This window comes from Cyprinodon tularosa, unplaced genomic scaffold (assembly GCF_016077235.1).
Source record: "Cyprinodon tularosa strain WSP-4 unplaced genomic scaffold, ASM1607723v1 ctg210, whole genome shotgun sequence".
NCBI classification, from domain to species: domain Eukaryota; kingdom Metazoa; phylum Chordata; class Actinopteri; order Cyprinodontiformes; family Cyprinodontidae; genus Cyprinodon; species Cyprinodon tularosa.
Window position 1 is genome coordinate 3,132,277 of NW_024038779.1, and position 17,363 is coordinate 3,149,639.

The window sequence follows — 17,363 nt, forward strand, 5'->3', positions numbered from 1 at the left end:
GTTAATACAAATACAATTATGACATTTACATAATTTTCCATTTGGTTTCCAATTTATTTTCTAAATTAACAGATCACCTTGTAAACACCTTAAATTGGAGTATTGTGAAATCCTGTGTTTGTTTCAGGTGAGGGTTTTGCTGCAGCGTTTTGGACCAACTTCTGTGAACAAGGGCATTTTTGTTGATCCTCACATTCTTATTTTGAGACCACTCATCTTTATCAGATAAGAAAAAGGAATACGAAAAGAGGAAAGAAAACAAAAGAAAACAGTTAAATTGCGAGTGGCCTTTCATACAGGGCTTGTTACCGTGGTCCTCATAAAGTTTCTCCTTCATGCTAGTGACTTGCTTTAGCTATTCTGTTTCTTATCTTCAACAAGATATAACAGCCTTTCACACTAATGGCACACTGTTCTTCCCCCACATTTAACCCACCCATTCCTCTAGAAATGGCATATGTATTATTAGAGCTGGTTTTAGTAAGTTCAGTGCAAGGATGATGCAATAGTTTCTGCTCTGCTTGCAGTTCTGCTTTTCTGATGTTATTCAGCCACAGATATAAAAAACACACTTACTGAAATACCCAATAACATATTAATGATGTCGTCCTTTCTGTTATCTGTCACAATTTCTTTTAACATTTCAAACACAGTAAATATTCTTGGTCTGTTTTTGATCTGACCAAGTATCACTGAGCACCACACTGTTTCTGTCCCTGTGTTGCAGTGGTTGCTAAGCCTTATCATTATTATTATTTATTTGCCCTGTTTTGATCAGATTATATGTCTAATCTTAAGGAGCACTCGCAATGTTAAACAGTAGCTATTACATATAATTGTATATCCTCTAGGACAGGCATCCCCAACCTCGGTCCTCGAGGCCTGTTGTCCTGCAGATTTTAGAGGTTTCCCTGCTTTATCACAGCTGATTATAATGATTGCAGTAGACCAAATGACTGTTAATCAGCTTTCAATTAAAATCAGCTGTGCTTGAGCAAGGAAACCTCTAAAACCTGCAGGACAGCGGGCCTTGAGGATCGAGGTTGGGGATGCCTGCTCTAGGGGAGTTTGTTTTTTAGAATCATGGTGTTTTTCTATTTTCTTATCTTTATTCCCTAAAAATGAATTTTCTAATTTATAACACCACAGTATTTTTTCATCTCATAAGTGATTTGTCTTAATTTCTACAGCTTAGCCTAACCTTACCTACTACACTTTAATGTAAAAGTCAATACATCTGTATATAAGCCATCCTGATTGTACATATTACACCTCAAATCTCTGTGTTACTCCCTTGTATTTTTTATTTTTTTATTTCTTATTTGTATTTTGTTTTTCATTGTGTGTGATACATGTACACTTGCACCTTAATCCCTATTTATCTTGATATACTGTATACACCTTGATATACTGTATATACAGTATATTGTTTATATTGCACCTTTTTCCTCCTTGCTTGCACCTTCTTTAATTACTTTGCCAATATGTGACCAGTGAATTTCTCCACTGTGAGATCAATAAAGCTCATCTAATCTGCAACACACATGCAGACAACCTTGTGGTCACTAACCTGTGTTTCCTTTTACAGAGGGCAGAGGGGGGCAGAGGGCGCTTGAACACATACCCCTTTGCCACTTGATGGCCAAAGTGCCCTATTATCAATGTTTTTGTGTGAGTGTATGCGTGTGGGTGTGTGTGTGTGTGTGTGTCTGTGTGTGTGTAAGCACCATTTTGGTACCGTAGTGCTACATTAGGTCCTTTAACAATAAGAGAGACCTAGTGAATCAGAACCCAGGGAACAGAGAACAGATTTTCCTGCTTCACAACGGTAGGCAGCAGCTTGACAAAGCCATAATGGCAAGTATTTTACATCCAAGTAGTATGCAGTTCTTCATACACACACACACACACACGCACACATCAATTTGGCATCTGTATCAGCCGAAGCTGCACAGCCAGGTATCGGTATCGGGGCAAAAATAAGGCATTGGCGCAACACAAAAAAAGTCAATTTCTTTGCTCCACCCCACAGTCTCGTGATTGCAGTCTCGTGATTTATTTTCCATTTTGTATTATATTTAAGCAGTCTTTAGTTACTCTCTGTTGCCCCCTTGTGCCAGTCTCCTTCCCCCTAGCTCCCTTCTAGTCACTTCAATCAACACCTGCTCCTTATCAGCTGATTACCCCAGTCTTTGTTCTGCCTCCCATATATATAATATCCCTGTGCAGTTCTTCAGTGCTGGTCCCTTGTTGTTTCTTTGTTCCCATGTGTGTTTTCCATGACATTTCTGTGAATTTTTTGTTTTCAGTATTTTGTTTTAGACTTTGTTTCTGTCGCCTTTGGGATTTTGATTAAACCTACAAGAACTAATATCTGCCTCCCTTATCTCTGCATTTGGGTCCTCAACCAACCTCCACCCTCACGTTGACAGCCCCAGGATTTGATAATATAGATGAACAGCTAATATACTACATTGCACCTGATTACACTGCTGATGCAATAGGCGATATGCCAAACATTAGCCAGCAGTAGAAAGCAGCCTCATTCACAAAAAGGTTTTATTATACTAAAGGTAAAAATATAAATATATCTTTACCTGATCATAATTTTGGCCAATGTTCTCACAACCTGCTTTAAGCCAGATTTTTAGAAAAAGTAATATTTGATCAAATTCTATCCAAAAATTATATTATTTCCCGTTTTTAACAACCTTATAGTAAAAGATATTCCACTTTTACAAAGGTGATACGATTAAGTGGCAAATGATACAAAGCACTGGATAATCAAAAGTGTTATGTAGCGGGCCTATCAGACTTTTTGCCAAAGTTATTAAACATAATTAAAAAAGATTAAAGAACTTTGACTTTGTGGATGAATTAACAGAAAAATGACACATAAATGTTTGTAATTGCGGGATTTTGGCAAAATACCTTAGTATTACATTTCTTATAGATTTGTGTTAGTTAGGTAAATACCTCTTTTAAAATGGGAAGCAAGGATTCCTAGCTTTCGGTCCACCAGTTTGCATATTGGGGCTGTTGATTTAAATGAAATATTTTATAATTAAAAAATACCAAATCTTGAACAATTTAAAGCTTCTTACTCACCTCTATTCAAACTAATTTCTTGGAGGACAAAGGGAACAGTATTTATGTTAATATTGCAAATAACAGACTACAGTTTGCCTGAAAAACAACCAAAACGATCCAAAGAGGAAAAATATTATAATTTTTTTAATAAAAAAATATATTTAAAGGAGAAAGTCACAAGAAGTTCTTTACTTGGAATATTAGCTTCAAATAGACTTTCTGGGAAAAATAAAGAAGAACAGAAACTATGTAAATATGGCAGATATTTTATCTAGCATCAAAAAAGGAACTGCTTTTTTATCTTGGAAAAAACAACAACCCTATACAGCTATTTACGAGCCATGAAGTGACAAAATACAGAAGTAAAATCTCCAATAAATCTAAATAGCATTCAGAGTATTTAATAATGAAATCTCATGCCTTTGTTTAGAAAGAGTCGTCCTTAGTCATCAGAATGGAGCCTGAAAACATCACATTCCGAATTGTCCAAAACTAATAGACAATCTGTTCAACCTGCTAAATATCAGTGAAAAAAAAGTTATGAGAACACAGGAGCCTGCTCAAGTCTCAATGTTTTTTTCTTTTTTCTTTTTGTTTTTTAGAAAAGAGACATTCCAACACTGGTTGCAAACGCCTGAAAGGGGTACAATGGAAGCCAATCAAAAGCAGACATCCCAAGTTTCAAAAACTAATTTCCGGGACATTATCATCCAACCCCCCCTCCCTGCAAAAGGGCATTCCCTGGGATGTCTGCAAAAGGTTGCTATCGTAAAATGAGTATTAAGAAAACATAGATCAACTAAAATAAAAATTCAGTGAATGAATGGCAGGGTACACCGTGGATAGGTTGCCAGTCTATCACAGGCCAGCAAAGACATACAAGCATGCACACCGGGCACAAGGCAAACCCTAACCCCTAGGCGTGGTTTCAGAGTGAGGTCCCAGCTCCACCATAACAGTCTACATCACTTGCATCGATTTTATAGTCTTAAAAAGCTCTTTTTGAAATGCTCTTTGTCTGAACCATCACCCAGACCCTTTTTACCTTGGGAGACGCTACCAGGGGTATTTAAGAACAGGAGTTTGTCGAACCAGACCTGGAAACCTTCTTGCTGCAAGGCAACAGCACTATCTATTCACTATCATCTCACTGTGCAGCCTAATTGGAAATTATTATGTTGGTTAATGAGTTTAATTTGTTGTTTGCGGCCTGCTATAACTCTAGACAGAGGATTAGCAATTTTAATCCACAAAAACATCAGTTTTACAATATTAGACAAAATTATAGATTCTGATGGCAGATTCATCATAATTAAAATATCTATTTTTGATACACCATAAAGTGGGACATTTTTATCATCACTTTTAAGCCAGCACATAAATTAATAGTATGGCAACGCATTATACTATTAAAACAGTTTCTTTTTTAATATATATATATATATGAGTGTGTGTGTATATATTTGTTTTTTCTTTGTTTTTTTTTAGACAGAAAGTGACCGAAATACCATGTCAAATCAAAATGAAAAAAAAAAGAATCCAAAATATAAACAGTGTTTCACCAGGGGACCTAGAGTGAGGAGCACCGCCCTAAGCTCCTTCTTCTTGGGGAAGAAGACGGCTGTTGTTCCTTCATTCATTGAAGCTGTTTATGTTTACAGGTTAGTAATGTGAAGCTGGTGAGAACTATCTCCCCTAAAATGTAAAGTAAGAAGTTAATTCGGTACTGATTTGGCAATCACATGCTTAGGCATTCACAAAAAGTGTGATTTTTGTCATAATTGCAGTAATCAATAATTTAGCTATAACGGTCATATAGAAGCCCTTTTAGAGAGACTATGTTTATCAATAAGCTCTTTTCCACCCCCACCCCAACTTTATTAAGTTTATGGTAGTATCCTGAGATGTGTTGTGTTATCTGTTAAATTGAAGAATGTTTGATATGTAGAAGTGCTAAGGTTACTCCTAGTTACATGTAATCAGTTTTTATCAGAGTTTCAAATACTCATTATAGCTCTTACATCTTTCCTCTAATTTGTAATCCCACTGACATATAGATATTCAATGCTTATGAGAGCTTAAAGTAGATTTGGTCATCTAAATATGTCTATATTAAATTATATATCTAATAACATGATTAAATCTTTCAGAATTATTACAATTCAAAGAAATTAGTAGACTTAAAATCCTATTTCACTTAGGAAATTGGTGTTTTTTTTGTATGAGTCTGTGAGATTTCAATTTATTCTTGAATCGTTTTGATTTGGCCCTTTGATGCTGTCACAGCTGGTGTTAGTTGACCCTGTTTCCTGAATTGGATGGTATCTGTTTTTTTTGCAACAACGAAAAGGACATGATCGGAAAAGGAATGTTCATGGTATAATTTCATGATTTTAACAATTTGCAGTAAAGAGACGGAGCTTGAGGAAGAAGACAGCGGTTGTTCCTTCATTCACTGAATCTATTTATGTTTAGAGGCTTTCCACTCTGGAGAAAGGAGAAGTGGAGACAACATAGATATTTGACAACATAAATACATTTGTTGCAATTTTTTTTATCCCAGCTGAAACCATGTTCATGTTTTCAACCCATGTTCATAACCAAAAGGTGTATATATATATATATATAAAAAAATGGTGCAAATGTTGATGACCCCTCATTCTTCCACAAACTTGTCCAAACACGGGTCTAAATGGAGAAATAGACAGGTTGAATACAACAGGGACTTGAATACCACAGGGCTCAGTTGGAAATCATTAAATGTAGTCTTTGTCATGCATGGCAATCTCTCCATCCTAACAGTAAGGAATACACTTTTTTTTTCTAATGTCTATCATTCCTGCTCTCATTTGAACTATTTCTTAATCAGAAGCTCTTTGCTGTCTGACGTTTCGGATGGTCATGATGATCACGGTGATCCTGCTCCTGTTACTTTAACCCTAATAAATAAAAAATAATGGAGATTTAATACATCACTGCTTAAAGATGAAGAATTCATAAAATCTTTCAAGGAATAATGGGCTTCATACTTGGGAGCGCAATGTTCTAGCAGGCACATCAGCATCTATACTATGGGAAGCAGGGAAAGCAGTAATGAGGGGTAAAATAATTTCATTAATTTCAACCATAAGAACTGTGCAGCCTTCTCATACCACCCAGATCTCCACTCTGAGTCTCCCCGGTGCACCTTTACCAAGCCGATAAGATCTCCTAAATTGTTACATGTCACATGCATATAATGCTTAGAAATAATTTACAATGTGAATTTGTCTGTAAGAGAAAGATTAGTTATTAGAAATGAAGCCCAATGGAAACAGGATTGAAGTAAGAAGGCAAAGCTTAGTCATTGTGTTCAGATAAAAAATGTATTATGTTACAGAACCTTATAGTTTTATTTAAGCCGAAAGCCGAGATCACTCTGTGCTCAGTTAGCTCCTCAAGGCTGTAACTTTAATGAAAGTTGGTGGGAACACTCTATAAAGGTTGGGGATGATGAACCTGCAGTTACAGGATCCAAAAGCTTGTGTTAGGTTTTTATATTTTGCTAAAAATGAGCCCAAACACAAACGTATGTGCCATACATTTATTAAGTGCTTTTATATTGTGAGAATGCATCAGTAGCAAAACAAAATATTTATATTTATAAATAGATATTTATAGATAGGTACCTTTCAGTCATTATGCTTTTGTTATGACTCAAAAACATCAGCAACATTACCGGTAATAATAAATAAATAAAAAAAAATAAAGAAAAAACTTCTGTGCAAGTTCTATGAATAGTTGCAAATTAAAATCTATTTTTCAGTACTTTAAAAAAAAGAATGTTTTAGTCCCTTGTGTAACAACCAGGTATATTATAAGATTTAAAAAAAAAATCATAACAAACTATTTCACTGTTAATATTTGACAGGTAACAAACCCCCCCCCTATATGAGGTATTTTGACATCGGATGTATAGACTACAAACTTACATAACAGAAAAACATTGGAAAGCACACATTCATTTATATGCGCCAAACACCTGCTTTCTCCTGACATTTATTGACACAAACTGCTCATATAACTGAATGATGTCTACCCTGTCTAGGCTTGTCTGGTGGACATGGCACACTGCTGTCCTACAGTTTATAGCTCTAACAGCGAAAGTCTAAATATTGAAATTCTAATTTCAAATCATTGATTAACTGATTTGCAATCTATTGTGCTGACTGCAGCTGCCTCTGAGTGGAACAGCTATCATTCTGAATTACAAAAGACTGAGAAATGTAAAATACTTTCTTAGCAGGATTTTATTGCATGTTGCATATCCCAGTAAATCTTTTTCATTTTTAAATCTGCAGCTCTTCCTTAATCTGTCTCTGAGCACTCTTGAAAAACACATAACATGAAGATGTCCATTAATATGATTCCAGAGAAACATATTTTCAATTCACCTCTTCATGACTTTAAAATTACAGCAAGATTTCCAATTGGGATATCTAGAACCTCTGCAGTCTGATAAATTTATCAGACTTTAACCCCGAGTCATGATCCTGTGAGGAGCTTGGATGATTTTTTTTTTTTTTTTAACAAATTAGAAAAGAGCACACCATTTAAACACCTGGTTTTGTCAAATGTATTGCATTACAATACTAATTGCCAGGTAAATAGGCTATTTACACTCCGTTGCTTTTGTTTTGGTTAAAAAGGTTGGTATGTCTAATGGCTCTTTTGACATCTTTATTTTTAACCAACCCTTCTACTAATTTTCAATTCGAAATAAAACATGATGTAGCTGCTGGTTAATTTTAAATGAATGCTACTGTGTGTCGTGTCTCCTCCAAACGCAGCTACTGTGTACACAGTGAATAGCGACCGCAAATCATATTTTATCATAAAGTGTCAGACATAGGATCCAATGATGTTACATCAGTATGCGGGACTCAGGAGCAGCGGAATACCAAAACGCAAACACTGGCTGAAAACTCTCTGAACACACTGTCAGGCTAGTTGTTGATGCCAGATGCACTTTTTTGAGTAGATTTAAACTGCTGATTAAAAAGGAAAAAAAATCATCACAAAGGTATCCAGAATAATTACAGGTGCTGGTCATAAAATTAGAATATCATGAAAAAGTAGATTGATTTCAGTAATTCCATTTAAAAAGTGAAACTTGTATATTATATTCATACATTACATATAAACTCATATATTTCAGATGTTTATTTTGTTTAATTTTGATGATTACAAATGACAACAAATGAAAATCTCAAATTCATCATATCAGAAAATTAGAATATTACTGAAGACCAATAAAAACAAAGGATTTATAGAAATGTTGGCCAACTGAAAAGTATGAACATGAAAAGTATGAGCATGTACAGCACTCAGTATTTAGTTGGGCCTCCTTTGGCCTGTATTACTGCAGCAATGCGGCGTGGCATGGAGTCGATCAGTCTGTGGCACTGCTCAGGTGTTATGATAGCCCAGGTTGCTCTAATAGTGGCTTTTAGCTCTTCTGAATTGTTGGGTCTGGTGTATTGCATCTTCTTCTTCACAATACCCCATAGATTTTCTATGGGGTTAAGGTCAGGAGAGTTTGCTGGCCAATTAAGAACAGGGATACCATGGTCCTTCAACCAGGTACTGGTAGCTTTGGCACTGTGTGCAGGTGCCAAGTCCTGTTGGAAAATGAAATCTGCATCTCCAAAAAGTTGGTCAGCTGCAGGAAGCATGAAGTGCTCTAAAACTTCCTGGTATGTGGCTGCGTTGACCCTGGACCTCAGAAAACACAATGGACCAACACCAGCAGATGACATGGCACCCCAAACCATCACTGACTGTGGAAACTTTACACTGGACTTCAAGCAACGTGGATGAAGTGCCTCTCTTCTTTTCCTCCAGACTCTGGGACCTTGATTTCCAAAGGAAATGAAAAATTTACTTTCATCAGAGAACATGACTTTGGACCACTCACCAGCAGTCCAGTCCTGTTTCTCTTTAGCCCAGGCAAGACGCTTCTGACGCTGTCTGTGGTTCAAGAGTGGCTTGACACAAGGAATGCGACAGCAGAAACCCATGTCTTTCATACGTCTGTGTGTGGTGGTTCTTGAAGCACTCACTCCAGCTGCAGTCCACTCTTTGTGAATCTCCCCCACATTTTTGAAGGGGTTTTGTTTCACAATCCTCTCCAGGGTGCGGTTATCTCTCTTGCTTGTACACTTTTTTCGACCACATCTTTTCCTTCCCTTCGCCTCTCTATTAATGTGCTTGGACACTGAGCTCTGTGAACAGCCAGCCTCTTTAGCGATGACCTTTTGTGTCTTGCCCTCCTTGTGCAAGGTGTCGATGGTCGTCTTTTGGACAACTGTCAAGTCAGCAGTCTTCCCCATGATTGTGTAGCCTATAGAACTAGACTGAAAGACAATTTAAAGGCTTTTGCAGGTGGTTTGAGTTAATTAGCTGATTAGAGTGTGGCACCAGGGGCCATCAATTTTGAACCTTTTCACAATATTCTAATTTTCTGATATGATGAATTTGAGATTTTCATTTGTTGTCATTTGTAATCATCAAAATTAAACAAAATAAACATCTGAAATATATGAGTTTGTATGTAATGTATGAATATAATATACAAGTTTCACTTTTTAAATGGAATTACTGAAATCAATCTACTTTTTCATGATATTCTAATTTTATGACCAGCACCTGTATTTATTTTTCTACAATGTTTTTTTTTTTTAAATGAACTTTATTTAAACAAGGTGGGTAGAAACAAGTTAGGCAATAAGAACATTAGAATTCAAATTCTATAGAAGGCATAGTAGAGGCAGATTTCAGAATGAAAATACAAAGTAACTGATGAGGAAAATAAAAAAAGCGTGAGTAATGCTAATAATACAATAAAATAACATAAAGACAAGGGGATTCATATGTTAGGATTAATGTACATCAGTGGGCAGTTCCATTAGTATTTCAGTCAGGTATTTGTAAGATTCGATACATTCAAGAGATGTCAAATATAAATTAAATTCAGATAAAAAAAATACTAAAGATAGGGGAGGATCTCAAGACTCTCTGTTTATGAATAAAAATTTTGCTAAACAAAAAATTAGATTACAACAGAGTTCTATTGTTTTGTCTTTCAATAGTATTCCAAAAACTACCATATCTCTAGAAATAGAATTAGGGAGTGCAATTTTTGATTTGATCCATCTTTCTAAACAATTCCAAAATGTTTTAGTCTTACTGCATTCATGGAAGACATGGTCTATAGTTTCTACATCACTTTCACAGAATGAGCATTTATTGTCATCAATATTAAAACGGATTCTTAGTAGTTCTTTTGATGGGTAGATGGCAGTTTCTTTAGCTTTTGGTTGTATAGGAAGTTTAAAAAAAAAAAAGTTCTTGGTATTTCAATTGATTTTTGTTCAAATTTGCAAAGAATGTTATTTTTATTTATTTTCCCAGGGAACAAAGTTTCATTTAGATAGTTTCTAATTGTGTGGTTATTGAATTTTTGATCAGTGATTGATATTCCATTAATAGATAAATCGGGTAGTTTGGGGGTAATTGGATGATATATTATTATATTTTGAATCTGAGTAATAAATTGTTCTGGCAAGGCGTTAAGTAATCTTGTAAATTCATCTTTTGGAGGAAGGAACTGATATTTTGTACAGAATTGTTCGTAATTTAATATGTAACCATTAGTGTCCATTAAGTGTATAATAGACCAAATATTCTTCTCCATCCAATCTTTGTAGAATAATGACTTATTGCGATGTAGAATAAATCTATTATTCCATATGATAGAGGAGTGTGGCGAGTAGTTATGAACATATATCATTTTCCATTTTTTCTACAATGTTAACTGTGCTTTATTGGGGATTTCCCTTCCTGTTTAGTTGGGCTGTCCCAATTGGCTGATTATTGGTGGGTCTATTTAAGGGGCACACTCCCAATGGCTTAGGGGGGCTGCTTGGAGAGACTGGTTGGAGAAACTGCTCTTGAAGGTCTGCTTAGAGAGACTATATTTAAAGTCAGCTTGCTGTGAGGCTGTCAGTGTTTTGTATTGCCTGCAATGGCCGGTTTTGTTTTCTTTATTTGAAAGTATTTTGTTTGTTTTGTTTTTTTTTTGTCTTCACCGTTGCACCAGTAAACCGCTACACGCTTTTGAACTGGAATTTTGTTGTCCGCTGGTTCTTACCACCTTTTTGCAAGTCATCTGCTTACTCCTCCTCTGACGTGAGACGGGAGCTGGTGAGCCGTTTTCTCACAAATACCAAATTCAGTCTAATTGGATGGGAATCTACATTGCATTTGATGCACCACTACAAGATGAATCGACAGATTCGGCGGTATTAATTCGCGGCAAATCATTGCAGCTTGGTGGCGGTGGCGTTAGCATAGTAGTATGGACGACGAGATGATTGAAAATGAACACAACGGAGATCTAGTCCTATTGGCAGACATCCATTTAAAATGTAGGCAACGAAAAAAGTGGTTTCTACTTTTACTTTTATACTTTAAGTAAATTTACAAGCCTGTACTTTGTTACTTTTACTTGAGTAAAGAAGTTTAATCAGTACTTCCACTTTTACCAGAGTATTTTTTAACACAAGTATCTGTACTTTTACTCAAGTACGGAAAGTGAGTATTTTTGCCATCTCTGCATAAAAGGAAGATAACCTGTTGTTTCGTTGTTATAACCAGGCTTGCATTAGGGCTCATAGAACAGCAAGTATGCCATTTTCAGCCCAACCAATGTTACACACCCTATTCTGAGACCTTAAGAACCAGCACCAAATAAACTATATAATCATTCTATGACCCATTTAAGCATGAGCTTTGATGTAGACAATTTATTTTCTGGATGCATTTCAAGATTTGTTGCCATGCTAGAAGGTATACATGAGCCCTAATCGTACAACTAAACGGTTTTCTCCAAGGGTTACCCTGTAATTAGCTCTATTAGCGAGAGGTTTGAAAAATATGTTCCTTCACTCTAAAAGGAAAATACAGATCCAACTTAAACAAATTCTCTTAATTGATAAAAAAACAAACAAAATGTAATGGAATAAAATTGATCCAACTGAATTTAGGTTTATAAGGTAAAAAAAAAGAAAAGGTCAGATTTAATTTAATAACTTGTTACTAATTGAAGCAATTAACTGCAGTTGGAGCTGCATTTTCTTTTTAGTGCTGATCACAATGGTTCAGACCAGAATTTTGGATTAAATAAAAACCCATCTGTTTTTAATTTAAATGAAAACAATGAAATTAAATAAAACCCATACTTTCTAAAATCTTTCTAGTCTCTTGGATTTAACTGAATACATTATTGAACATTGTTATGTTTAAAGACTCACTTTTTACACTGAGATCTGTGGAGTATGATGTTTCTCCAGTGGCAAACTGTGCAGTAAAGGTCAAACGTTTTCCGTTGTCTTCTAAAGATCCAATAAATGTTAGATTGGACTCAGTGATTAAGTTATAACTAGCTTGTTGGTAGTTTGTTACTACACTCTGCATGTCTGAATAGTTCCATTCAATTGTCGGTCTATTTTTTTTGCACTTGTAGGACACAGAACAAATCACGCTCTTTGCCACACCCTCTGTCAACTCTCCTGGTGATTCATTCATTTTGATTTCTTCATTAGGACCTGTAACAAAGGAAATTGAGAGTTTTTTTATTTTTTATTTTACCTTCTAAGGAATATTAAAATTCTCAACAGATTTTAAATACTAATATCTATATTTATACTTACATTCAACATGTATTTGAAGCTCGTTTTTGGCACTCTGTCCACCAGCATATCTCACAGTGCACTCCACCCTGCTGTGGTCTTCCTGAACAGTCCATGTTCTTTCAATTTCTTTCCCAAATCCCATCTGACACTGGGGTGTCGGAAATGTGGTCTGTCCCAGGTATCCCATCCAGAGACAGGACAGGGGGTGCAGCAGAACATGTATGCTGCACTATACAGGCAACTCTGCTTTTTTCCCCCACCCTAGGGAGATCCATTATGCTCAGTTGTGGAGCTTGTGCATGGTCTATAAGGTCAAAGAAAGATTTTAAGTTAATCGATTATGACACGTAGGTAGATCCCAGAAAAAGAGGAAAGGGAAAAATGGCCCAGAATTTAGCATAAATGTTTATTTTCTTTGTTGAAAAAATAGTGAGAGATAAAAGGTGCCTTGCTAGAATGAAAATAAATAAAAAAATATATTAGCAAAGGGTATAAATAATTTTAGGCATAGGTATATATCTAATTATGCATGTATATACTGTACATACCGGAAACCATAATCTGAGTGCTTTTATCCAAAAATGAGTGTCCCTGTGAATGGTAGGAAGTAATTGGGTGCTCATCGATCCATGGGTAAAGTCGATCCTGATTGTGGTACATCTCCAGCCTTTCTATTTTAAGGCTACAATTCCTGTCTGTCACAGAGCCTGTTAAACTTGTTTTCCCATCATATCTGTTCAAAATATTTCCTCCTTTTTGGTTGAATACAGCTGGATAGCCATTACTCTGGTACAAGTACCATAAAACTTGGAGGCCACCTGGCTGGGAATTACTGTAGGTAAACTTGCAAGGAATGATGATACATGACCCTTTTAATCCTGTCAAGCTTCTTGGAGTAGTGAAAGACCATCCCAGATTGAGCATGTTTCCTGAAAAAAGCAAAAACCAACGAATAAAATTTTTGTTTGGACTTATTAGTAATGTTGATACAAATTAACAGATTTGCCAAGGAGAAACTGTAAGCCTACATCTATATTCTAAACTTTATGTTGCTACTTCTGTCTCTTGTCTGTCTTTATTATTTGTACTCTTGTGGCTGACAAATGAACAAGCTGCTGTTTACAAAAGTTGTTTACAATAGCTATCTTGACTCTTGAATTTTGTCTTACGAGATTTATATGGAATTTATGACTTAAAGCAACAGCCACTTGGAAGTGGAAGCACTATGTTCCTGCTGTGGTGGAGCTCCTCAGGGCTGCCATGGGTTGATCATTGCAGTTCTAGTCAATCAGAGTGGTTTCATTGAATGCATTGCGGAGCATCATAGAGGTGCTGGAAGCTGTCCGCTTCTTTAAAACAGGCTCTTCTATTTTAACCTCTTGCTGCTTCAAATCCATGTCATTCACAATCAGCGTGGATTGTTCAGGCAAGACATTTGATAAAGAGCAAAGTGGATCCTGTCGAGTATAGAAATAAAGAACTACATGTCCAGACTTTGGATCTCATTACCTGGTCTTTTATGTAATAAAAAATATGAAATAAATCAATGCAGAAATTGTCATATATGTGGGATAAAAAGCTGTAGCTTAAAGCTGAAGATTTTTGTCAACTTGTATATAAAATTGACACAGGTCAGCTAAAGAACATCTTAATAACAATCCTAAAATTGTTTTAGCAGAGGCTTTTAGCTTTATCAATCTTCCTGATCGATTTGAACTTTTTGTCTGTATAAAGTGGAGAAAATGCTCCTATTTGCAATAATTTTGTTACTATGCTGTAACATTAAATATTGTTTTATATTCCAGGTCTCTAAGTGGTATGAAAATTATCCCAGGGAACAATCGCCTTTTAGTGGCAGTGGTAACCCCTCACTAATGGCTCAGCAAGTTAAACGACTCATCTCCGATTCACATGATATCATTGAGCACAGTGCACAGATGTCAAAACATTACAACAGTCTCATCTTATCCACAACAACTCTGCTTACCTTCGATAAGCATGCCGCAGGAATGATGAGAGAGATCAGGAAGGACAAAAGAATGAAACAATAAAGCACACTGAGTACTCGCTACCTTCCTTCCATGTTTCTTTTCCATTATTTACTTTCCTGAGTACTGTTGCACTGGTGATATCAATGCTAACCCAACAATATGGCATCACGAGACACGCAGCAGTGCGGGGCAGAGGCCAAATAGCTCTCTACTAGGGGTCAGACCCAGCTTTTTTTTTTTTGGAAGGGAGCCAAATGCTGACTATTAGCGGGTCCACTCGTGTTTGAAAAACCCATGCCAACCTGCTAATTTCAGTGGGAAAGAGGCTTAAGTGATGTGAATTTTTTTGGGGGGATGAACTAGAACTAGTGTCAGCTAAAACAGGGGATCTTTTTGACTTTCATTTTCCTTCCATTGCTCTAGGGATAACGTTTTTATGAATTCAACTGACCATAACATCTTTCTACAAACGGGATATGCATTATTATAGATAATTATACTACAAAACCAAACTATAACTAGGCATAAGGCAATGCATTAGATGTGGGATAATCTCCCATCTTAAAATCACGTCCTTAATATTTTATAAAGCATTAAAGGTGGTACAAAAGCTTTGACTCTGTAAAGTCATGGGTTGATGATGAATTAGTGTCAATAAACAAAAGGCTCATGAAAAGTCTCTGTGAGATCACTAAATTTAAGAATACCAAAAAACAAATTTATATTAGATGACAGTATTTTTTTCACTTTCCATGAAAAGTTATGCAAGATATGTCAATTTTCTTCATACAATAATTCATTGTTTCAAAGGAGGCAACTATGTAAGATAATATGAAGATCACACATTCCTTACAGATAACAATTGAAAAAACTTTCTATACACTTTATAAAAAAATTCTATACATTTTAAAATCAGGAGCTTCATTTAGAGTCTAGCTTTAATAAAAAATCTAAATACTTTAATATTTTAAATTAAAGGTACACTATGCAACCGGTGTTGATTTTCCAGTAAGGCTCCCTCCAGAGGGCGAAAGTAAAAGTGCACTGTCGTAAATATGCACAGCTGTTCTCCTGGTTTCTCCGTCAAGCCAGGCGCGGTTGTTTTGAGCTTAGCAGCGAATGACTAACGCTGCCTTCACACTGGACGTAGCTGGCGCGACAGAAGCAGCGAGTTTACATGCAAAGTCAATGGTTGACGCGCGTCAAGGCGCAACAAAAGGTCCCACGGCGCGTTTTGAGCACCAGGCGCAGCACGTCTGAGCAGCTGAAGCAGCGCGTCGGGTGCGTTTAACGCAGGCAGAGAGACACAGCGCTGATGATCTCTCCTCTTAAACAGTTTATTGACGCCTAAATTAACTTAAAATGTAGAAATCTGCCGGCAGAATATGCAGTTTGGATTATTTAGATGAAAAACACCTACCAGCTGCCGCGGTGAACCGCTGCTGATGAAGGGATCCATACTGTTGGCGCCCCGCTGGTATGTGGGGGTCTGAGCGGCTCCGACAGAAAAAATATTGAAGGCAGGATAATAATCTGAATAGCTGACTGCACTGATTACGTTTTCAGGTGTATTTTCTCACTTAAACACATATTAAAACTACTTTATTCCCACTGATCACAGCAAATATAGCTGCAAGGCAGAGAAAGGATAGTGAAGCTCCGCCCAAAGCGCCTCAGACACAGCCGGAGCAGCAAAGCTGCTTCAGCCACGAGTCAGAACTAACTGGTACAAGCAGCAAAAAGGAAGCAGCAGACGCGATTTTGCTGCTTTTGCTGCGTGAACGTAGCATAACTGCACAAAGATCGCCACTGTGCTAGCAACGAGAATGCTTTTAACTGGGGGCGTGTAGCAGTTCTCGCCGTAAAGCAAGACTGACTCTCACGAGACTTCTGAGCCTGTGGGTGCGGGTCGGTGCTCCTGCAGTTGCAAGTGCAGTATTTCCCCCACAGACCACCAGGGCGGCCGAGAATACCTTTGTTCAACCTGAAATGACTCATTTAATCATCCAAAACGTTATGGAACACATTAATTAACTGAAAAATGTTGCATAGTGTCCCTTTAAAACAGTGATTGGTGCCTACTTTTTACCAATATGGGGATACTCCTATCCTGGGTTGATCGTCCAGGAAAATGTGCAGAACATCTCAGATGATTTCCATGGTCTTTGGCTGATGGTGTGAATGTCAGTGTAGAAGTAATTTTCCACCAAGTCCCATCTTTGTAAGTATTACTGGTAGCTGGCATGTTAGCATAGTTCCAAGTCAACTTTGGTTCATTGTTAGAGCAACTGTATGAAACAGAACACGTTATCGTGCTTGCAACTCCTTCAAGATATTCACTTGATGAGGAGCTGATAGTCAATGATGAAAAAGAACCTGAAATAAAAAGAGGAGAATCATGACTGAAACACATTTACAGACATTTGGTTGATGATTTAGATATTAAGAGTTATCACTAACATTCTGCATAAAGGGTTTCAGATTTTTCTGCTGTTTTACCACCTGGATGCCTGACAATGCACTCCACAACTTGGTAGTTTCTATCTAA

General features: G+C 36.6%; 1 long non-coding RNA gene across 1 annotated transcript; it reads right to left on the bottom strand.

Moving 5' to 3' along the window:
* Window positions 1–12,449: 12,449 nt before the first annotated feature.
* On the bottom strand, window positions 12,450–17,339 carry LOC119783799. The gene is made up of 5 exons (XR_005280860.1): window positions 17,276–17,339; window positions 16,898–17,191; window positions 13,373–13,753; window positions 12,843–13,128; window positions 12,450–12,737 (listed from the first exon to the last, which is right to left on the bottom strand). It is a non-coding gene; the product is annotated as an uncharacterized LOC119783799 (long non-coding RNA).
* Between the last annotated feature and the right edge of the window lie 24 nt (window positions 17,340–17,363).